Source organism: Phoxinus phoxinus, assembly GCF_949152265.1.
Source record: "Phoxinus phoxinus genome assembly, chromosome: 21".
NCBI classification, from domain to species: Eukaryota; Metazoa; Chordata; class Actinopteri; order Cypriniformes; family Leuciscidae; genus Phoxinus; species Phoxinus phoxinus.
In genome coordinates this window covers 4,449,308-4,468,331 of record NC_136896.1, presented here as the reverse complement: position 1 = coordinate 4,468,331, position 19,024 = coordinate 4,449,308, and the positions used below count along the sequence as shown (strand labels likewise).

The following is a 19,024-nucleotide window of genomic DNA, read 5'->3' as shown; positions in this document are numbered from 1 at the left end:
CAATAAATCACAAATATTTAGCTTTGTTATAGTAGGTAATAATTTTAGCACTTGTTTTCTCTTGTTTTTCCATGTCTGCGGCATGGACTTCTGATATACCTTGATCATTTGCAGTATAGTAATGTGTCAGTAATGAAGCAACGATGCCAGCATGCAGGCCGCTACTTTCTGTGGCTGCATGTGCCAACTGAGCAATTGCCTTTTAGATGAATGTAAAAGCCAACAGTTTTCTCTCTCCATATAGGATCTTCTTGATTATTTTAGCAACAAAACAACCTAAACAATGCTACTCCCTCATATGTATCGTGTATCACTAACATCCTTCAGTTGTTATTTAGGACAACAAACACCGTTATTGCTTTTGGGGTGGTGTGTTATGGATTTTAAGTAAATTGTGTTGTTATATTAACATTGATTATGGTATTGTTATCAGGTACGATGTCTGGTATTATTAATATTTGCAGTTTTAATAGTTAATTTCATCATGTGCCGTGCATGTGTTTGTATTTTCTGAAAAGGAAGACAAGCAAGCTACTCAACTCTCAGCCCACCTTTGAGACGTCCACCTAATGAAATCATTAAAAGTAATAAACAAAATTGCTTATCAGGAGAAAATATTATTTTCTGGAGGTAAACAGGTCCGCAATAATAAACCTTTATAATAAACCTATAACAACCTCCTCAAAGGTGACATCCAGGTGCACTCGGCCGCGAGTAATGTAATTGGCAAAAATACAATAAAACATATTGCATTGGATTATTACGCAATAATGCTGGAATCATTGTGGCCTAATTTTAAAAACAGAAGTGCACTATAAAAGTAAACCCTTAAATATCAAATAATATTATATTACAGCACAATTTCACCTCGCAGCGATAACAGAGCTATTTGTAGATTATTACCGCAGTTTATAAGCAAGGAAAACATCCAGAGCCGTGTATTTTCAGCATAATGCCTGACAATTAATGAGGCAAATTAAGTTTATAATGATGACGGTAATGTGGAGGGTGGTTATTAGTATGTGTTATTGTATTAGTTTTATTGTTTTTATTATTGTTGTTTCTATTAGTAGCAGTAATAAAGGATGCTGCAGCAGGAGATGCATCATTATCACAGAAGGCTTTGAACGAGGGAAATTGTGAATCATTCACCCCCACCCTCGTCTGCCCAGAAGTCCCCCTTTTTACTCCCTGATCATCCATCACTCTGTTCTTGCCTAAGCACTTCACCTCGACAGCAATCCAAAGCAGGAGCCAGCGCTAGAAGTCTAAGGGCATTAATGAAGGGTGAGAACACTGGCTGGAACTGCTCTCTGTCATGTTTGCCACTCACGTTGTATTGAACAGAAGAGCAGAATGGTCATTCCTTATATGCAGTACATGTTCATATCCCCATTATATGTCTTAATTTATTTATTTATAGCACAATATCACAGTTAAGTAAACATAGTTTTGAAAGGATGCTGTCATTTCAATTTTGACATGAAAAACTGGCAATTTATGAAGAAATATTTAGTTTTTTTTTTGGAATTTATTTTATGTATGCTACATTCTTGGAAAGTATTTCTAGGGAAGCTTGTTTCTGCCACGGAATAAAAAAAAATGATAATTGCGAATTTACTTTTTATCTCACAATTCTGACTTTTTATCTCAGAATTGCAAGGTATGAACTCATAAGTTGTGAGTTATGAAGTCATATAAACTTGCAATTCTGACTTATTATTTTTTTCACAATTGCAAGTTTATATCCCTTCTGACTGCTTTTTCAGAATTGTGAGATATAAAGTTGAAGTTGCGAGTTATCAAGGGAAATTCTGAGGGGGAAAAAGGTCTGACATTTTCTTGCAATTGTGACTTTATATCTCGAAATTCTAATTTTATTATTACACAATTGTGACTACATATCACGCAATTCTGACTTTATTACTCACAATTGTGACTGTATATCTCGCGATTCTGACTTTATTACATGCAATTGCGAGTTTATATCACACAATTCTAACTTTATTACGCTCAATTGCGACTATATATCACGCAATTCTGACTTTATTACTCACAATTGCGACTATATATCACACAATCGAAATTCTAACTTCATTACGCACAATTGCGAGTTTATATCACACAATTCTGAGTGGAAAAAAATATGTAAAAGATGAAAAAATCTGAATTGTAAGATAAAGTCACAATTACCTATTTTATTTTGTTCCGTGGCATAAACAAGCTCCCATAGATTACTGTTGGTTGGTATACAGCACTTTCCTGTAGTTTTATCTGCATTAGCTAAAAACAAACAAACAAAAACTTTCATGCTGAATTTCATCTTTGTCAAATTTTCCATTGTTAATGAAAGTCTAAGTTTTGTAGAGTGATAATGGAAAGCATTAAAATAAAGCAAAAAAACATGGCCCATATAGGCACATTACAACTCAATTATAAGAAAATAAAAATATCCAAAAGGCCCCTGGGCCCTGAGTCTTTGATAATATTTTGTTGGGATGCACTTCTCTCTGTAGCAGCAGCAATGGCACAGATATTCTAATACCTTTTAACAAGGCATCCATGAAACTTGCATTCTCTTATTAATTGCTGGAAGAATGAAACCTTACAGCCAATTAGAAGTCGACTTTATTATGCAGATTTCGGCTTTACACACAGTGCTATAAGGCATTCCCTCCCAAAAACAAAACCAAACAAGAAAACAAACAAATAAAAACTGCTTGCAAAGAGTTTAATGAACATGTTGTGGAGCTAAAGGATGCATGTTTAACAAGCGTTGTGATTGTTCTCTTTTGTTTTAGATCATGCCGCATCTCTTCAAACTCTTCCTACAGCTTTCTCTCTCCAGACATTGATAATTATTTCTGCAGGAAGCATACAGCAAACATTGTCAGACCTAATTTATTTATTTATTTGAGCCACAGACAATTATATGGATAGTTAGATTATTTTATTTAAAAAATAGCCTGTCTCCTTGTTTATGTTCCTGCTTTTTTTGGAATATGCCTGCATGCATATTCCCCACTATATGCAGGTGTGTTTGTGTGTATATAAGCACACAACAAAAGCCAAACTGCATAGCCTTTTCTCTTCTGGTGTGGACTATACCATTTGCACATGAATTCAGCCCACAGGCCATTAGAGTCCGTCTGCAGGCCCTGTCTGTCCATCGCCACGGTGCAGTGGGTCTCAAAGATATCTAATTATTTACCAGAGGTCAGGGAGCAAGTGCCCTCAACAAATCCAAGAATAGGACTCTCTCCTATTAATCTCCATTCTGCCGATGATAGATACGAGAAAGGGAAGGAGTCACTCATGCCCGCTCCTGATTTACAGAGAAGCATCAATCTTGTCATCCGTTCGGCAAACAATAACTGTCAGAGGCGAGGAGGAGAGCGAAGGGGGGTTCGGCAGCCTGACTACTGTATATGTGAACTCATCTGTAATGTTGCCTTTCCTCATTTCTTCATGATGGAATTGTTGGGGACACATCGCTTTTCCCACAATCCATTTGCCGGGTTGCAGCTCACCGGTTGACAGAAATAGGGTGAAGGTGGAGAAAAGTGAACCAAATTGCCCGCATTTAGCCGAAGTCGACTTCCAGTCACCGGACGAGTGAGGGAAATAAAAGCGGATAGTGATACAGTTACAAAATATTTGTCGGGAGTGTTGACTTCGTAAAATGAGTAGCTGGATATCTGATATGTTTATCTTTTCTGCCGCGAGACGTAAACAGGACATTTTAGGCGCTAGTTGTCCTCGAAACGATCCACATAGGATGCGTTTGGTTTGTTATGAGGTGGATGGATCTATCAAAACAATGGTTTCCATACTCTCAAACAAGAGGCCACGTAACCTTTCTACATGGTGCAGGATATACAAATGTCTTTCCTTCCTCACTATGTTGAAAGAGTTGTCTTTGTGTACTAGGAACATTTATTTGTGGGCACTGTAAGTCATAAAATAGTCCAATCCGGTCTTTATGTTGTGGAAGGACCTCCTTTGAAGACTATTGACAGGCATTTCCACCTCCGAGTTTCTATTAAATTCGGGGATTTTCTGTAGTGCATTGAGTGTTGGGCGTAAATAAACAAACTACTAAGAACCCTCTGACCTCCTGAAAAGAATTCATCATTTGATTCAATTGTTTTGAGACTGACTTAGTTGGAAAGTAGGAAGAAAGTGAGCATATTTGTTTGGTTGTGCCAAAAACATTGTATATCTCTGTCGCTATAAGTATACCCGAGACGTCTGGGAAGACTGAATTATCGGACATAGTCATTGTATTTTACCCAGTTATTTTAATGCAATTCTATCATTGTCAAATCTCAAATGGGATTCTGCTTGCTTTTGCAGGGACAAATTCTCCTCCCTCCGCACGTTCGTTCAGTTCTACGGCAAGCGGTCTCTCTCCGAGGAGATGTGGGGACTTATACAGTGAGTTTGTATGACATGATCTGTGTAAACTGTCGACAGTAAGCTCAGAGTTATCAATCTTTTTCTCGTTTCAATAAGAACGTTACCAAATCCTTGATGTCTTGCTCCTCACGATGAAATATAACTCAGCTTGGCATGTCATCTGCACAGGCATATGTTATTGTAAATTGACATATTTATAAAATACATGTAGCCTCACACTTTTCAAATTAGCAGTGTTTGTTAACCATCATACTTGGGGTTGGGGATTTGAGCAAACTCTTGAACCGAAGTATTGCGCTTCTGGTTATGACTTGTATGTGATTGATAACTCAAATTGTGCGGCTTGTTGAGGAGAGTGCAACTGGAGTCCTCGTAGAATTCGTTCTCCTTTACAGATGATAAAACAGTCAAAAAAGTCTGGATTTTACCAAGACTTTTGGCCTATTTTGGCATGGGCCACTTTAGTAACCCTATATAAACCACACTAAATCCCCTGTCAACTGCATAGCATCTCCCTAGCAATCACTTGCAGTCGTGACAACACACTTTGCATGGTATTCTGACATCAGATAATGTAAAAATCTAGCTAAATCACGTTATTTTAGTGGTGCATGTGGCAGCTGTATATAATTGCTATTTAAATCACACGCATCTTTAAAATCAATGCGGTGCCTAATGGCTGTGTCTAAGCATCGCCCTCATCTACATCACTAAGAGAGGATCAAAGAGTCCCAATCTTGTTTTCTATATAAATAAGGAGCTGGATTTTAGCACAAACACCCCTGTTTTCCAAGATATTGATGGTGGGTTGAATTAATGTGTCGTATAAGACAACACACCAAATCCCTGCAAAGCCTGGAACAGTCCACCCTCTTAGACACTTGACATTTGTTTTTCATCATGAACTTAAAGGTCACTAGCTGCCGGAGTGCCTGCCATCCTGTTTTGGTTTGCATTTGCATGAATTTTATTACCATCACACTCTCTAGAAACTCCAATTGTATGACTTTTTTTATTAATCTGATGTTGCACATTTCCAAACAAACAAGATATTTAAAGAAAAAATGTATATGCTTAATTGTAGATAGTAGTTATGCATATGCTCGTTTAAATTATTGTAGTGTACATTTAACGTGCATTATTGCAATTAACTTGCCTTATAAACATGATGTAATTCCACAAATACATACTACAAATATACATACTAGTTGTACACTACAATAATTTTTAAATATGTTTTTTGACACGCTATGTTCATTATACAAAGGTAGGGCAAATCACTTGCTCTTTCAGCTGCAAAATGTGAGTAATTTCCCATGAACCCCTGCGGCCATATTCATTAACCTGCCTTTTGACTGGGCCAGTCAGATGTGAGTTCCAGTCATTAATATGCGGGACTCTTTTAATGAGGCTTAGCAACCCTCCACGCCCCTCCTTTGAGCAACTCCGTCAGCATGTGATCTTCAGAGGCCGTGTGTCTGTGCTCGGGATATTCCCCGTATCCTGTCAAATAGAAATCACTCAGTGCCTGCTCTTAAATTCAGGTAGAATAATGACCTAAATACCAGGTTAAACTCAAGTGAACTGCTAGATTGACATAATTACATGGCTTCTAATCCAGATTAATATTTAAAGATATTCTGAGGCTTTTCAGAAGGGCCTGTGAGATTTGTATTAAACTGGTGAGAGTAAAAAGGAGTGGGAAGGATGAATTAATCATTTGGATCCAAGTGGATTTCTCTTTCTTTTTTTATAGCAGCATTTGTGTAGATTTTTTAAGTTGTAAAGACAATTTCAGTTTACTATACATATATATTTCCCCTTTTATGGCCAACAATAGAGTTTCTCTCTTCTGTTAAACACAAAATAAGATATTTTGAAGAATGTTGGTAACCACACAGTTGAAGGTAGCCATTTATTTAAATAGTAGAAAAATAAATTACTATAGAAATCAATGGCTAACTGTCTGGTTACATTCTTCAAAATATCTTATTTTGTGTTTAACAGAAGCGAGAAACTTATACAGAATTTAGATTTTTGGGTGAATTGATCACAAGTTATAGTAAATACATTTGTAATGTTGCAACATATTTCAATTTCAAATAAATGCTGTTAGTTTTATACGTTCTATTCATCAAAGAATCCTGAAATAAATGAATAATGGTTTCCACAAAAATATGAAGCAGCACAACTGTTTTCAACAATGATAATAACAATATGTTTCTTGAGCAGCAAATCAGCATATTAGATTTTGATTTATAAAGGAAAAAGACTGAAGTAATGATGCTGAAAATGCAGCTTTGCATCACAAGAATAAATTATATTTTCAAATATATTGAAATAGCAAACGGTTATTGCAATAATATTGGTTTTGTGGTTTTCTTGTGTTCACTTGTTCATCTCTTTGTTACATAGCCCTTCAATAAGACCATGATTACGAGGGAACGATGACGGCCAGTGAGTTCGGAATAATGGCCATGGAGAGGATGCACAAACGGAATGACCACCTGCATTGATTTCCTCTCAGCGGAGGGAACGTGACATAAATAATTCAGGTCCGATACTGTAAATGATGGCAGGCAGCGCCTCGGAGGTCAGCAGGTACCGGAGAAATGAGCTGGGCCGATTCGAAGGACTTGCTAGCTGTCAGTTCATCCACCCCCACAGTGATTTTGTTATTAATTCCCACTTGCTACCATGCATGGCGCTGTGACCGCCGAACACACAAACTATTTATACAGGTTAAGGAGATCAATTAGATACCGGCCCTCCAACTATGCCCTGCCATCCGAAGAGTCCAAGCTCGTAGGCACAAGCATTATTAGGAAGAAAAAAACGGATTCTTCCAAGAGCAAATCTTTCGGTACTGTATATTTACGAGTGATAGTGTTATGGCCCAAAGGGATCCGAGCTGCAAAGGTCATTAAGTCAAAAGGAGTGAGGTCATATATTCACAAAAAGTTTGATCAACCACTTTGGGGAGAAAAAAAAAGTAGGCAAGCTTAATATTTGCTTTCTCATTTCTCAAGCAACTTCGTGTAAGCCATGGAGACGTCGGCTAAAGTTTGCTGGCTTTTAGAGTCAATATCCAGAACTCCGAGCATGACAGATAAGCCCACACTTTTGAGGGTTTTGGGTTATGGTGTGTCAGGCCATCTGTTATAACTGTGTTTTCTGCCTTATTGCTGAAGTGGTCAAGTCCAGCAGTGAATCATGCAGGTCTGCTGGGACATAAACTCATGTAATTTGTCATGTTTTATGTTCCTTGAGCATTTTTGGTCAATCTGACTCTGCGCATTGAGCATTTAATTTGACAAATCCATATTATGATGGATATACATATTGAGCCCAGATATGTGTTTCTAATATTTAACCTAATATTTAAGAAGATTGCTGTCATTATGGGGAAATCTGCGGTTCTCCTCACATTTCTGAAAATCTTTTCACATCAAGTTATGGTTGCCCTTTATTTAAATGTCTCCTTGTTACAGTGTAATTCTGCTTTAATGTACTGAGTCATTTTAAGTAACAACATGTATACTTAACTATAGGGTTAGGGTTGGTTTTAGGGTTAGTTGGATGTCATTTTGCATAATTTACTGTTATTGCTATAAAGTGCAACAGTCTGATTCCAGAAGTAAAAATTCCATTAGTTTCTCCATAGAGAATTGTTCATGATAAATGAATATATATATATATATATAAATGTAGCCTTATATACTTATCAACCTTTTTATTTTATTTAATTAAATTATGATGTTCTCAGTGCTTCATGGGATTGTAGTTATTTCCCTCAGTAAAGTACACAGTCTTGTAACTGTATTTTGTTGGATTTTCAAATATGGTTTTGCTTCAAATCAAAGTTTGTAATGTTCTGATTTACTGTGTAGCTGATCGACTTGGCTTATAACTCTTTACCAAAATCTTTTTTAAAATCCTTTTTTTTTTTTTTTTACTTTTTTTCAAATGGGAAAAAAAATATTCCGGGAACCAACTCCACTGAAAAGTAGGCGGGTACTAAATAATGCACTCTATCGTAGGTACATGTAACAAGGACAGACAATTCTGAGTAGTTGTTAGATGTTTATTTTCTAGTGCAAGAAAGAAAAAGTCCATCCTTCAATGTAAGTCTGTAGGTTTTTTTCAACCACTTTTGAATCGTTCATTCACTTCTCAACAAGCCACATAATCTGAAGAACAATTAATTTACTGTACATGGCACAGACGCTATGCGACTCATTTGTTTTACCCTATATGTGTATCAGTGTAGTAGATTTGCTTGCCTTTGCAAACCCCACTATTAAATAAAACGCAAAATGCATCAATCTAGTGTGTGTGTGTGGGTTGTGTTTTTTTTTTTTTTTTTTTTCACTGTTTTTATTCTTGACCCTAGAACTCACCTGAATAAATGTAGCCTTCCAGTACTGGAGTCCAGGACCCTCAGGAACCCTGCAGAAGAGAGAGAGACTGAAACCTTCCAGAAATCTTTCCTGCATAGATTTAAAGCTAATGTACAGTAAGTATGCTCTACTCCTCAAAGCTTCAAAATCATAGACGCTAAGATTCAATGAAATGTTCTCCATATAATACAAATGGGACAGTGTTGTAGAAGTTACTTAGTAGTTTGCCAAGTTACAAGCTACACATAATTTATATATATATAAATACTAAATTATATAACCTTTAGATAATTTTTTAATAATGAATATAAGTTATGATATGAATAATAATTTTTTTTTAAATATAACAATTGATTTTGTATGTGGTTTAGTTATATAAACATATGTTACTAAATAATAATATATCATTGTAATATATCATGCAGTGATATAAATATTGTTTTATGTGTTTGAACTGTTTCAATTATATGAACTGTCTGAACGACAGTCTCTAAAATGAATTTTACTTTTTTAATGCTAAGCTGACGCTGATTTTAATGCCCCTACCCACAAAAACCAGCAATGTTGATAAAGTATTGCTTTACTGAGTAAGATGCACTGTTTTAAACATACTGTAGCTGAGCTAATGAACAATGTAGTTAGCACCATCTTTACTCTTATTTAGTTACTACCCAACACTGGGTTGAAAAACTCTTCTTATTGCATGACGATAAACATCGGCTGTTTATGTGGCATATTTCGTTAAATAGCAGTTGGCAGCACAGATTGAATATGGACTTCCTCCAGTGATACAGTGATATTTGCTTTCCTAGCAGAGACAATGTCTGTACTAATCGTCTTCAGCACTGATCTCCATACTAACTAGCAGAATACATTTCAGTGCTCATAAATCAGCATTTCCAACAGCTCTTTAGTACGAGCATATTCCCACTCAGGCGATGACACTTTGCAGAGAGAGAGAGAGAGAGAGAAAGAGAAACTCTAGGCTCTGGCAAGCTGCACCATGTCAGTGACGGGCAGGGGAAGCACGCTGCCACCCTCTCTAAGATCTTTTTAAACTCCGCACGGATTCTCATGCCATCTGGACGGGCTGTGAGTGGCCCAGATCGGGGAGGTTGCCAGCAGGCCTCCGTAGCGCAATATGGCCCTCCCTTTAATGAACTGCTAACTGTCCTCCCTTTAAATCGAAGTGACATTTTACCCTTTATCGCTGGCATTTCTGAAGGCCTACGCACTGTCCTCGCATTTGCATTCCTTTACCTATGAGGAATGTATATTTCTTGGTTTTAACAGTGGTCTGTTTGCTTCTATACGGCTTTTTTCATGTTTAATGTATATCTGTTTTCACAAGCACATCGATTCACTAGATTTGTGATGCACATGTTATTCAGGCTACATTGACCTTGTGTATGTAGCTGTATCCCAGTTCAACCTAAATTCTCGATATAAATGTTTGTAGTACACAATGGTTGTACTATTTTTGTTTTTTTTAATAAATTTCTTCTTTTGTGTTCCACAGAAAAAAATAAGTTCATACCAGTTTGGAATAACATGGTGGTGAGTAAATTATGACATAATTCAAATTTTTTGGGTGTGGTATCCTTTATAAAGGGAAGTAAATACTTTATGATATAGTCTGTACATGTGTGAATTTAGTTTTTTCAGCTGATGCTTATTCAGACAGGCTGTATGTAATGAAGGTTCATGCTGATATAAAGGAGCAGCTCAGGTCAAAATTCCCATGTGTCGTCTTTGACGTATCTGATGATCACATGGCCATATGGGCACACAAACCCTGTCCGTTACATGCTAATTGCCCAAAAACCAAGACAAAAGTGAGAATTATAGTTATTTTGTGCGTGTGTTTGTGTGTGTAAAATCATTGTTGTTTTCATTAAATATGCATTTTATTTTACAGTAACCCTAGTAAAGTAAAGATTAAAGTTACCCTCTTTTTTTTTTTACTTAATAATATGATATAATATTAAAAAAGTATCAAACTACATGGACAAGCACAATTTTTAAGCAAAACATTTTTTAATGTTTAAACATTTATGAACAAATAAATGTTTGCATTTCTTTATATATATATATATATATATATATATATATATATATATATATATATATATATATATATATATATATATATATATATATATACACACACACACACACACACACACACACACACATACCGGTACATACATACACACACACACACACACACACATATATTATATATACATTTTTTTTTTGTATGCTTGTCCTATTAAATGCCACTTGGTTTGATATTTTGTTAGATAACATGACATTCATTCATATTAAAGTGTCTTAAATGTATACAAATATAAAAAAATATGATATTATTAGTATTTATAGTTTAATAAGTCATCAAAAGTGTCAATATGGGACCACCCTTTGTTTTATTTTTATTTGGAATTAAGATTTGTAAATAAATCTCTTAAATTCAGTCCTAAAGCCATTACATTCTAAAATATGAAAATTAAAGCATTGTAAATTATATTTAATCTTTTGCATGATATATTTGCATATTGCAATATTAGGGCTCAAGAGGACAATTGAAAATGAATCCCATTGTGATGTTCATCTCGTAACACGGCCCTCTGCGAAGACTCACCCTTGGGCTACCGTCCTATTTACAGGCCACGGTAAAGAGAGATTATATAAATATCACTAAAGCATACCGTAATAAAACCAAATCTGATTTATTCATGTGAAAAGCATGGAAAAGTATAACATTCTTGGCAACAAAAGGCTGAGCACAAGGGTTTTCTTTCCTATTAGACTGAGGAAGAGAGGAAAATATGAAGGAAAATTGATGATTTAGCCATGTGATAATTGGTGATAGCGTTTTTTTTTTTTTTTTTTGGAAAGCGGATTCTGAACACTTAAAAAAAAATCCCAGTGATGAAAAGAGAAAGTGTGTTTTCATAGCCCAATAAGTGTGTGAGTTTGTCTCTGTGTGTTTATGAGTGTCTGTTGGAGGGTGTAAGATGAAGCTGGCGTCCCTGTTGAATTGACAAGCCGTTGCAAGAGGATTTGGTGGTTTAGCACTTTGGAGGATCCGATCGGAGTCTGAATCTTCCGTAGGGGATGGAGACAGACTTCCACAGCCTGAGAATCTCCCTTCATTAATCACCGTCATTATTATTGATTTAGAGCGAGGAGCCCCCTCTACTGGGGTAATAAGAGCACGTTCTCACACACCCTGCTCTTCTGCAGTCACTGCAGCCGGCTGAAATTGAGATTTGTTTCTTCCCTTACACTATCTCACCGTTTGTTGGCGGATCGGCGTGAAATTCTTCAATGTGGCCCCAGTGCCACTCGCCGCTCTTCCCATGATTCCGGCTGTCTGACAGACCGCGAAGCATCGGAAACAACAGGAAATGTCCTTAAGGACACTGAGGTGTAAAATTAGTGGTGTTCTTGGACTTTATGTGCAAAGCTTCCAGATCCTATTGTTTTTTTCTCTCTCTATGCTCAATGGATGATTCCATCTTATTGTGTATTCCAGTCGCCCTTCCGTTTATTGTGCGAGGAATTGTATTGTGTTCGGTGTGGTTTTGTAAGACGGGTTGGTTTGTTATTCTCGTTGGGTTTTCCTCTTGTGTGTTTGGTTAAAGCGCTGACAGACTTACAGAGCTCGACTTCCTCCGTGGCTCCAGATGTTTAGGATGCCCTCCTGTGATACGACCTCCCCAGGTTACAGTAAGAACAGACTGACAATGAATGTTTACTGGTGATTTTACTCCCCCCAAAAAAGAATTAAGAATTAAAAAGTTTCACTGATTATGAATTTTGAAGAATTTTTCTCATATAATAAGGGAAGTGTCCGTTGAGTGCAATTATTGGCAAAGGCTTTTTTTTTTTTTTTTACTCCGCCCACTTTTGCTCACATTTTTTACAATTTATATATAAATAACATATTTCTTCAATGTACACTATTTGCACTTAGCGAAAACAAGATGCTATTTGTTGCTATTTTTACATTTTAGTATATTTTACACCGCTGAAAAATTATTTGATGCTTGAAATGTCGGCCTGGTTCTGGACTTTTCCCCGCCAGCTTTTTTGATCATTTTCAAAAAAAATTCATGGCACCCACCATATTTTGTTTATTATCTGAACATTTTGTTATTATCCTTACATTTAGAAAAAAAAGTTGAGAAAAGCGAATTTCCCCCCCCCCAAAGAAGGTGCATAACCAATGCTTTTATCGCTTGATTCTGTTCCTTTTTTGTGTTTTGATCCGGAGCTTCTCTACTCTTTCGCATAAGAGTGCCACCTACCGTATAACAGTGGAAACACGGAAAGCCAGAAAATTATGTCAATGGCAGGCAAAAGGTTTAAAAAAAAAAAATATCTAAACAGGTTAGATAGATTTTTTTTTCAGTTGTTTTCTCAGCAACCTGCGCATGAGTGTTATAACAATAAAAAGCTCAACTTTTTTAAACCATGTCACCTGCGAATGCAGGAATGCATCCTGTGTAAATGTCTCCTTGAAATTTGCAAAACATTCATGTTTATTCTTAAAGCTGTGTGTGTTTTTTTTAAGAAAACTAAAAAAATCTGATTTAAAAGAACACTAGAAGATGATAAATCTGTGCTTTACTATATGTAGATATGTGATTATATTAATTCTAAAGGGAGTTAAAGGGAAAATGCGATGCGCTCTTTTCATCAGCACTTTTGACTTGTGCCTTATTGTATCCGTGACATGCGACTACACACTTCAAGACACGGTTTATCCCTCCAACGGCAGCAAAACAAATGTAATATCCTGCAATTTGAGAGAATGAGAGACGGAGCGAGCGTGTGTACGTGTGCAAGTGAGAGAGAATAAATAAACACAGTGTTTTATGGGAAAGGATATATGAGATTTCTGACAGGAATATTACTGGAGGACTAGATGAAACTCCCCGACATGCCAGCCGTAATTTGTGTCGATCAAATTACATTTACCGTCGCTGCGTTCTTGGAGCCGCCATAATTTCTCATATTCTTTCATTCCTCTCACTTCAGATGCACAAAATCCATCATATCTGGGAAAATGGATAAGTGCTGTGTAACAATCATATTGCCTGCGCTCTCCATTATTCCGTGTGTCATCTGATCTGTAGGTGGAAAAGTTTGAAAAACATGTCAGCCTCACTTTATGGAGTCTTTATAGGTTTCATGGGCTTTTGATATGACAAGAAGACAAAATGCTGCTTTTGAGGTTTGTTTGTTTATTTGTTTTGTGTCAATGAGAATTGTTATCCTTTTTTTGTTTTTTTTGTTTTGCTGTCTTGAGCAGATTCAATATGTCTTACTATAAAATGCTGATATGGCCCTCACTCCCAGTCCTCTCGGCTTCTAATTGGCTCCTCACATTCATTTTGGTCGCATCTTATTGTCCAATGTATTTGTTTTGTTTTATTTATTCGTTCGACACTTTCTTTAATAATTGGCCCCTCCCTCTTCTCAGCTTTTAAATTATCATCACTGATAATTTTCCCTCCATATCTGAAGCATCTAGCCAATGTTTATTTTTTTATATAGACTAAATGAAGAAAACAATTGTGTAACTCACTTTGGATATAGATTTGGATAGTCCTTATATCATCAAAACCTCTGTAACTCCCCCACTCCTCTCGGCTTTTAATTGGTTCTTGATATTAATTGTCCCTCCCTTTCTCTAGCATCTGATTGGCTGCAACCTCAGTGGCCTCCAGTTTGTATTTAACATTTCCTCCGCTGTCTATCGGCCCTCGAGATCCGGTCCTCTGATACGCCTTTTTATTTGTCTGCATCTTTTCTTTTTTTTTTTTTACTGTTGACTCAATTTGTCCTAGGCGTCGGAGAGCAGAGGCAAATTAAGAGGCGTGAACTATGACAGTCCGTGACACCCCCTCAGTCCGCGCTCTCCACGCCGCATAATGATTACATTACAATCCTGTGATATTATTCAAAACGACTGCTGATAAATGAATGATAAACTTGGGGGTTAGGTCTCCTTTATTACCGAGGTTGATAAGGCAGCTAATCAGTGGCCAAGCAAATGTCATTACATAAATTATGAGTCTGACTTTGATATATATTTCCCGGGTGTTCGCTTCAGACGTCTGTCATCCGCGGCGGCCCTCTCTCTGCGCTCCGCTTACACGGGTGGCTGAAGAAGAAAGAGAAAATATTTATTCTGTCTCATTACTCTCCTGCCTACGCCGGGGTCCGTAATTGCTCTTGTGAATGCAAAGGGCATGTGGCAACCAATATATTAATGTTTCTCGGAGTGACTGAAATATTAGTTTTTCAACAACTGCTTCAATTTGTGGGAATATTTAAAATTCAGTGACTGGGGATTTAATAAACATTGACGGTGGCGTGTAGGCAGTTTACAACGTTTGTTCGGGGTTGATTAAAAAGGCTTGAAATTTTGCTGACTCAACGCATGGACCATTACCATCGTAGAGGCCGTAATTATTTTATTACACACCCCGTCTCATGTGTCGTGCAGATGATTTGGTTGCCTCCCCTCTTTTTTTTATTAAAGTCGACATGAAGTCAAAATTGACCCATTTTGCTTTCTTAAAGTCCCCCTGTAGTCAATAATTGTATCCCTTAAAACAAAATAAAATCTAATTTTCTAAATCTTAGAATATCATCTTTGATCCCCAAAATGAAATATATAAACGTTTTTTTCTTGACGAATGTAACTACACCTTTGCCTCATTTTAGTATTTGCGGTTCTAGAAAATGCAAATGAGCCCCGCCTCCGCTCACTCACTCAGCTCAGAGATCCACTGGTTGACGATCACACGTTGATCTGATTGGTTACAAGGTAGTTTGTGACGTCAGAAACACCAGCGATTTCAAACCACGTTTGTGAGACTGTGTTTGGTTCACTGCAGTTTTAAGCAGAAAATACTCAGCAATAGTGTTAACTTATGAATCTACACATGGTTTGTCTTAAAGCATATTAAAAACACCACATAGACATATAAACAATATTAAACACTTGATTTTCACCACAGGGGGACTTAAATGCATGTTCTGGTCTTATTGTGAACAATCCATGGCATGTTATTCAAAACATATTTTGAACAAAACTATTTTTGTCTTAGAAGTCTTTTACCAAAAATGTATTTACTTTCTCTCTTTTTTTTGCTTGGCGTCACAAATTTGTACTTTTTTATCCTTTGTCTGCCTGTCATATAGAGACAGGGCTGTTAATGACTGATAATATTAATGACATTAATGTTATAATAATTTTTTTACACATGTAGATGGATGTCTATGGTTGCGTGTGGAATTGTAGCGCACACTGATGACATCACTTGTTTTGAAATCTCTGTCCCGACTTGTGTGACATCACTTTTCTGGTCCTAGGTAACACACGGCTGGTCTCTAGTGTGACCTTGACCATGAGGTGTGTGTGTATGTGTGTGTAACACACGTCTGGTCTCTTGTGTGACCTTGACCATGAGGTGTGTGTGTGTGTGTGTGTTCGTGCGGTAGTGTTTTTGGCCCCGGGCGAACCTCAGGGTGTTGAGAGTGACTCCATTTGATGACATTACAGCATGAGAAACTCACATACTTCATGGTGGATTTTGCATTACACTACTCAAATATACTTATATTGCCTTTTATTAAAAAAATAAATAATGTAGAAAAGACTGATGCAATTTTCGTAATTCAAATAGTTATTAAAATAATAGCAATAAAAAGTTACTCTCAAAAAAGCAAATGAAAGCAAAAGTTTCAGTGCAATTATCATTTTATTTACAAGTATCCTTGAAGCGTAGTTTCATGCCTTGAGGAAAAAGCCAGTGCCAGCTCTCTCCTCTGCCTCTTCTCATTATGTAAGAGCATCAGAGCACATCTGTAGAAATGGAAGAGAGAAATGCTGTCACACACTCCTCTCCTCTCCCACCACAAACAAACCCAGTGCCCTGCAGGCGTGGCTGGGACTCGGGGCCCCCGGGCTGGACTGAAACACGGCCCCCGAGGCCTCTCTGAAGGACCAGAGCAGCAGGGGTTCAGATCCCCCCCGGCTCTCTCTCTCTCTCTCAGTGGAGACGGAGAGTGAGTGGTTTCCATTGCTCACACAGAATACTGCAGTTTAAACCAGTGCGTAGCAGTTAGATGGGCCACAAATGCATAAATAGATTCATGCAATGCATGTCAGATGAAATTTCAGTCTTTCTTGCAGACAGCATGAAATTACACTTAACCCTTTCTTAGGATATTATTAACATTTAACCCTTTAACTGTCCTACCCCCACCCCCCCCCCTTTTTTTTTAAATCATTATCCAAACTTAAATGGTTGTAATTCAAGAATGCTTTGGAATATAGACCTATGGTTGGTCTTGTTTTGAAGAAGACATTTGCCAGTTTACTGTAGAAGTTAAATAAATTATGAAAATGAAACAGAAACAGAAAAAAAAAGTTGAGTAAAAACGTTTAAGGTAAAAATATAATTATTTATATTTTATATATATTACAAAATATGTTTTACTCTAAAACTGCAAGAAAAATGAAAGCCAAAAATCTGAACAAGTTGTTCCAAATTTTAGGTTGATATCTAAAAAAAATTAGCTTTCAGTAAGATTTGATTTGGGCGCAGTACCAAACCTTTTCACTGGATGGACAGCCAAGCTTCCTTGCTGACCATATAAGGGCGCCTCCATCTTCATATATGTTATGAGTGATCTGAACCATAATTTTCATACAATTTATAAAGTAGACATCCTAAGTAGTATGCGTGGTTTGGCAGCATTTGATTTGAATTCAACCTCAAATAAACGCATAAAAAGAGCACATGTGCGTTATAGCTCGCAGCCACATCACAAATCGAGAATCCATAATATTTGTCTTTATATTCAAAACATTTTCAGACCTTTTTTCTCATACAATTGAATTGGTGTTATCTTTTCAACTCTTGGCATGAAAACAAACTGAGGTTTCTACCAATCTTTTATGATTTTTCATGTTTGCTATTTCAAAATAAAGGCCTAAACACGTCTAATGAATATGAAATATTTTTGTTGCAAATTGATAAATTACTGCTCCTCTGTAATTTATATAAAAAAACAGCCACCAAATATGAAAACTAGAGATTGTAAGCTTTTATACGATATATAGTTTGTAAATATGACTTTAGGTGTTTACTAAGATATCATTGTTCTAAATATATAATGGCAAGGTGGGACGGTGACGCTTTAACAAACATTAACTGTTTTATGAGCCTCAAGATTTTAGGAAAAAAAAATATTCCTACAGTGCAGAATGATTTCTAAAAGTTAATGTGACACTGAAGACTGGAGTAATGGCTGGTCAAAATTCAACTTTAAAAATACAATTTTTAATAATATTATTACTGTATTTTTGATCAAATAAATGCAGCCTTGGTGAGCAGAAGAGACTTCTATTCAAAATGTTTGAGCGGTAGTGTGTATATATTTTAGGTATTATTTATTATAAATATTATGAATTGATCATTTTAATATTAAAACTTTAAGCATAACTATGGGAAAGAATTTATGATTAAATATTTTTTGTTGTAGGATGTCAATGTCAACTACTCGAAAGCATTATAGACATAAATATCAAATTATAAAATCACTTTAACAATCTGCTATATGCAACTTGCGATGACATTATTGCGTAACAAGAATGCTGTTTGGGCATGTCTAATTTCTGTACGGTTGATGTCTTATTTGTGCATGCTCACTGATGTCAGGTAATCAATGCAACGATAATCAGTTTCAATGAGCGCTCACTTGTGGAACTGTGGATGAAATTCAAGCAGCCAGAAACTCGACCACAACATTGCAGCATTTCTCCATTCATTGTTTTCAAGTGCGATCGAGGAGCTCAGTTTGAGTGGGTTAGGTGTAGAACGTGATGATAGAGAGTGAGAGCGAGCGAGAGAGAGGGAGAGATTTGCTTTCCTCCCATTTTTCTCCATTCATCAAGATGGGAATCAATAGAGGGTAGTTTTCAACTGCATTTCAATGGGGAGAAGTTTTGTCAGTCAAAGGTTTAGTATGATTCAAACTTGCCTGAGAGACATGCGATCGATTCACCTGAAAAGCTGCACGGGGACTTTCGGTCAATAACAGTCTGCCTGTGTATTTCTGCCTCTCGCGTTTAATAATGTTGCCCAAATACAGAGGATTAAGTCAATTAGACTATTTAA

The 19,024-nt window shown here is 36.6% G+C and overlaps 1 long non-coding RNA gene across 3 annotated transcripts in view; it reads left to right on the top strand.

Annotated features, from left to right (window-relative positions):
• The window catches only part of LOC306989240, a 43,179-nt gene that overhangs the window by 23,052 nt on the left and 1,103 nt on the right, over positions 1 to 19,024 (top strand). For 2 of the 3 annotated variants that reach the window (XR_013795605.1, XR_013795606.1), the window contains 4 exons: positions 1,071 to 1,287; positions 4,357 to 4,437; positions 8,813 to 8,935; positions 10,339 to 10,376. This is a non-coding gene — a long non-coding RNA (uncharacterized lncRNA). The remainder of the gene's footprint in view (positions 1 to 1,070; positions 1,288 to 4,356; positions 4,438 to 8,812; positions 8,936 to 10,338; positions 10,377 to 19,024) is intronic. The other variant, XR_013795604.1, reaches the window with a different exon arrangement.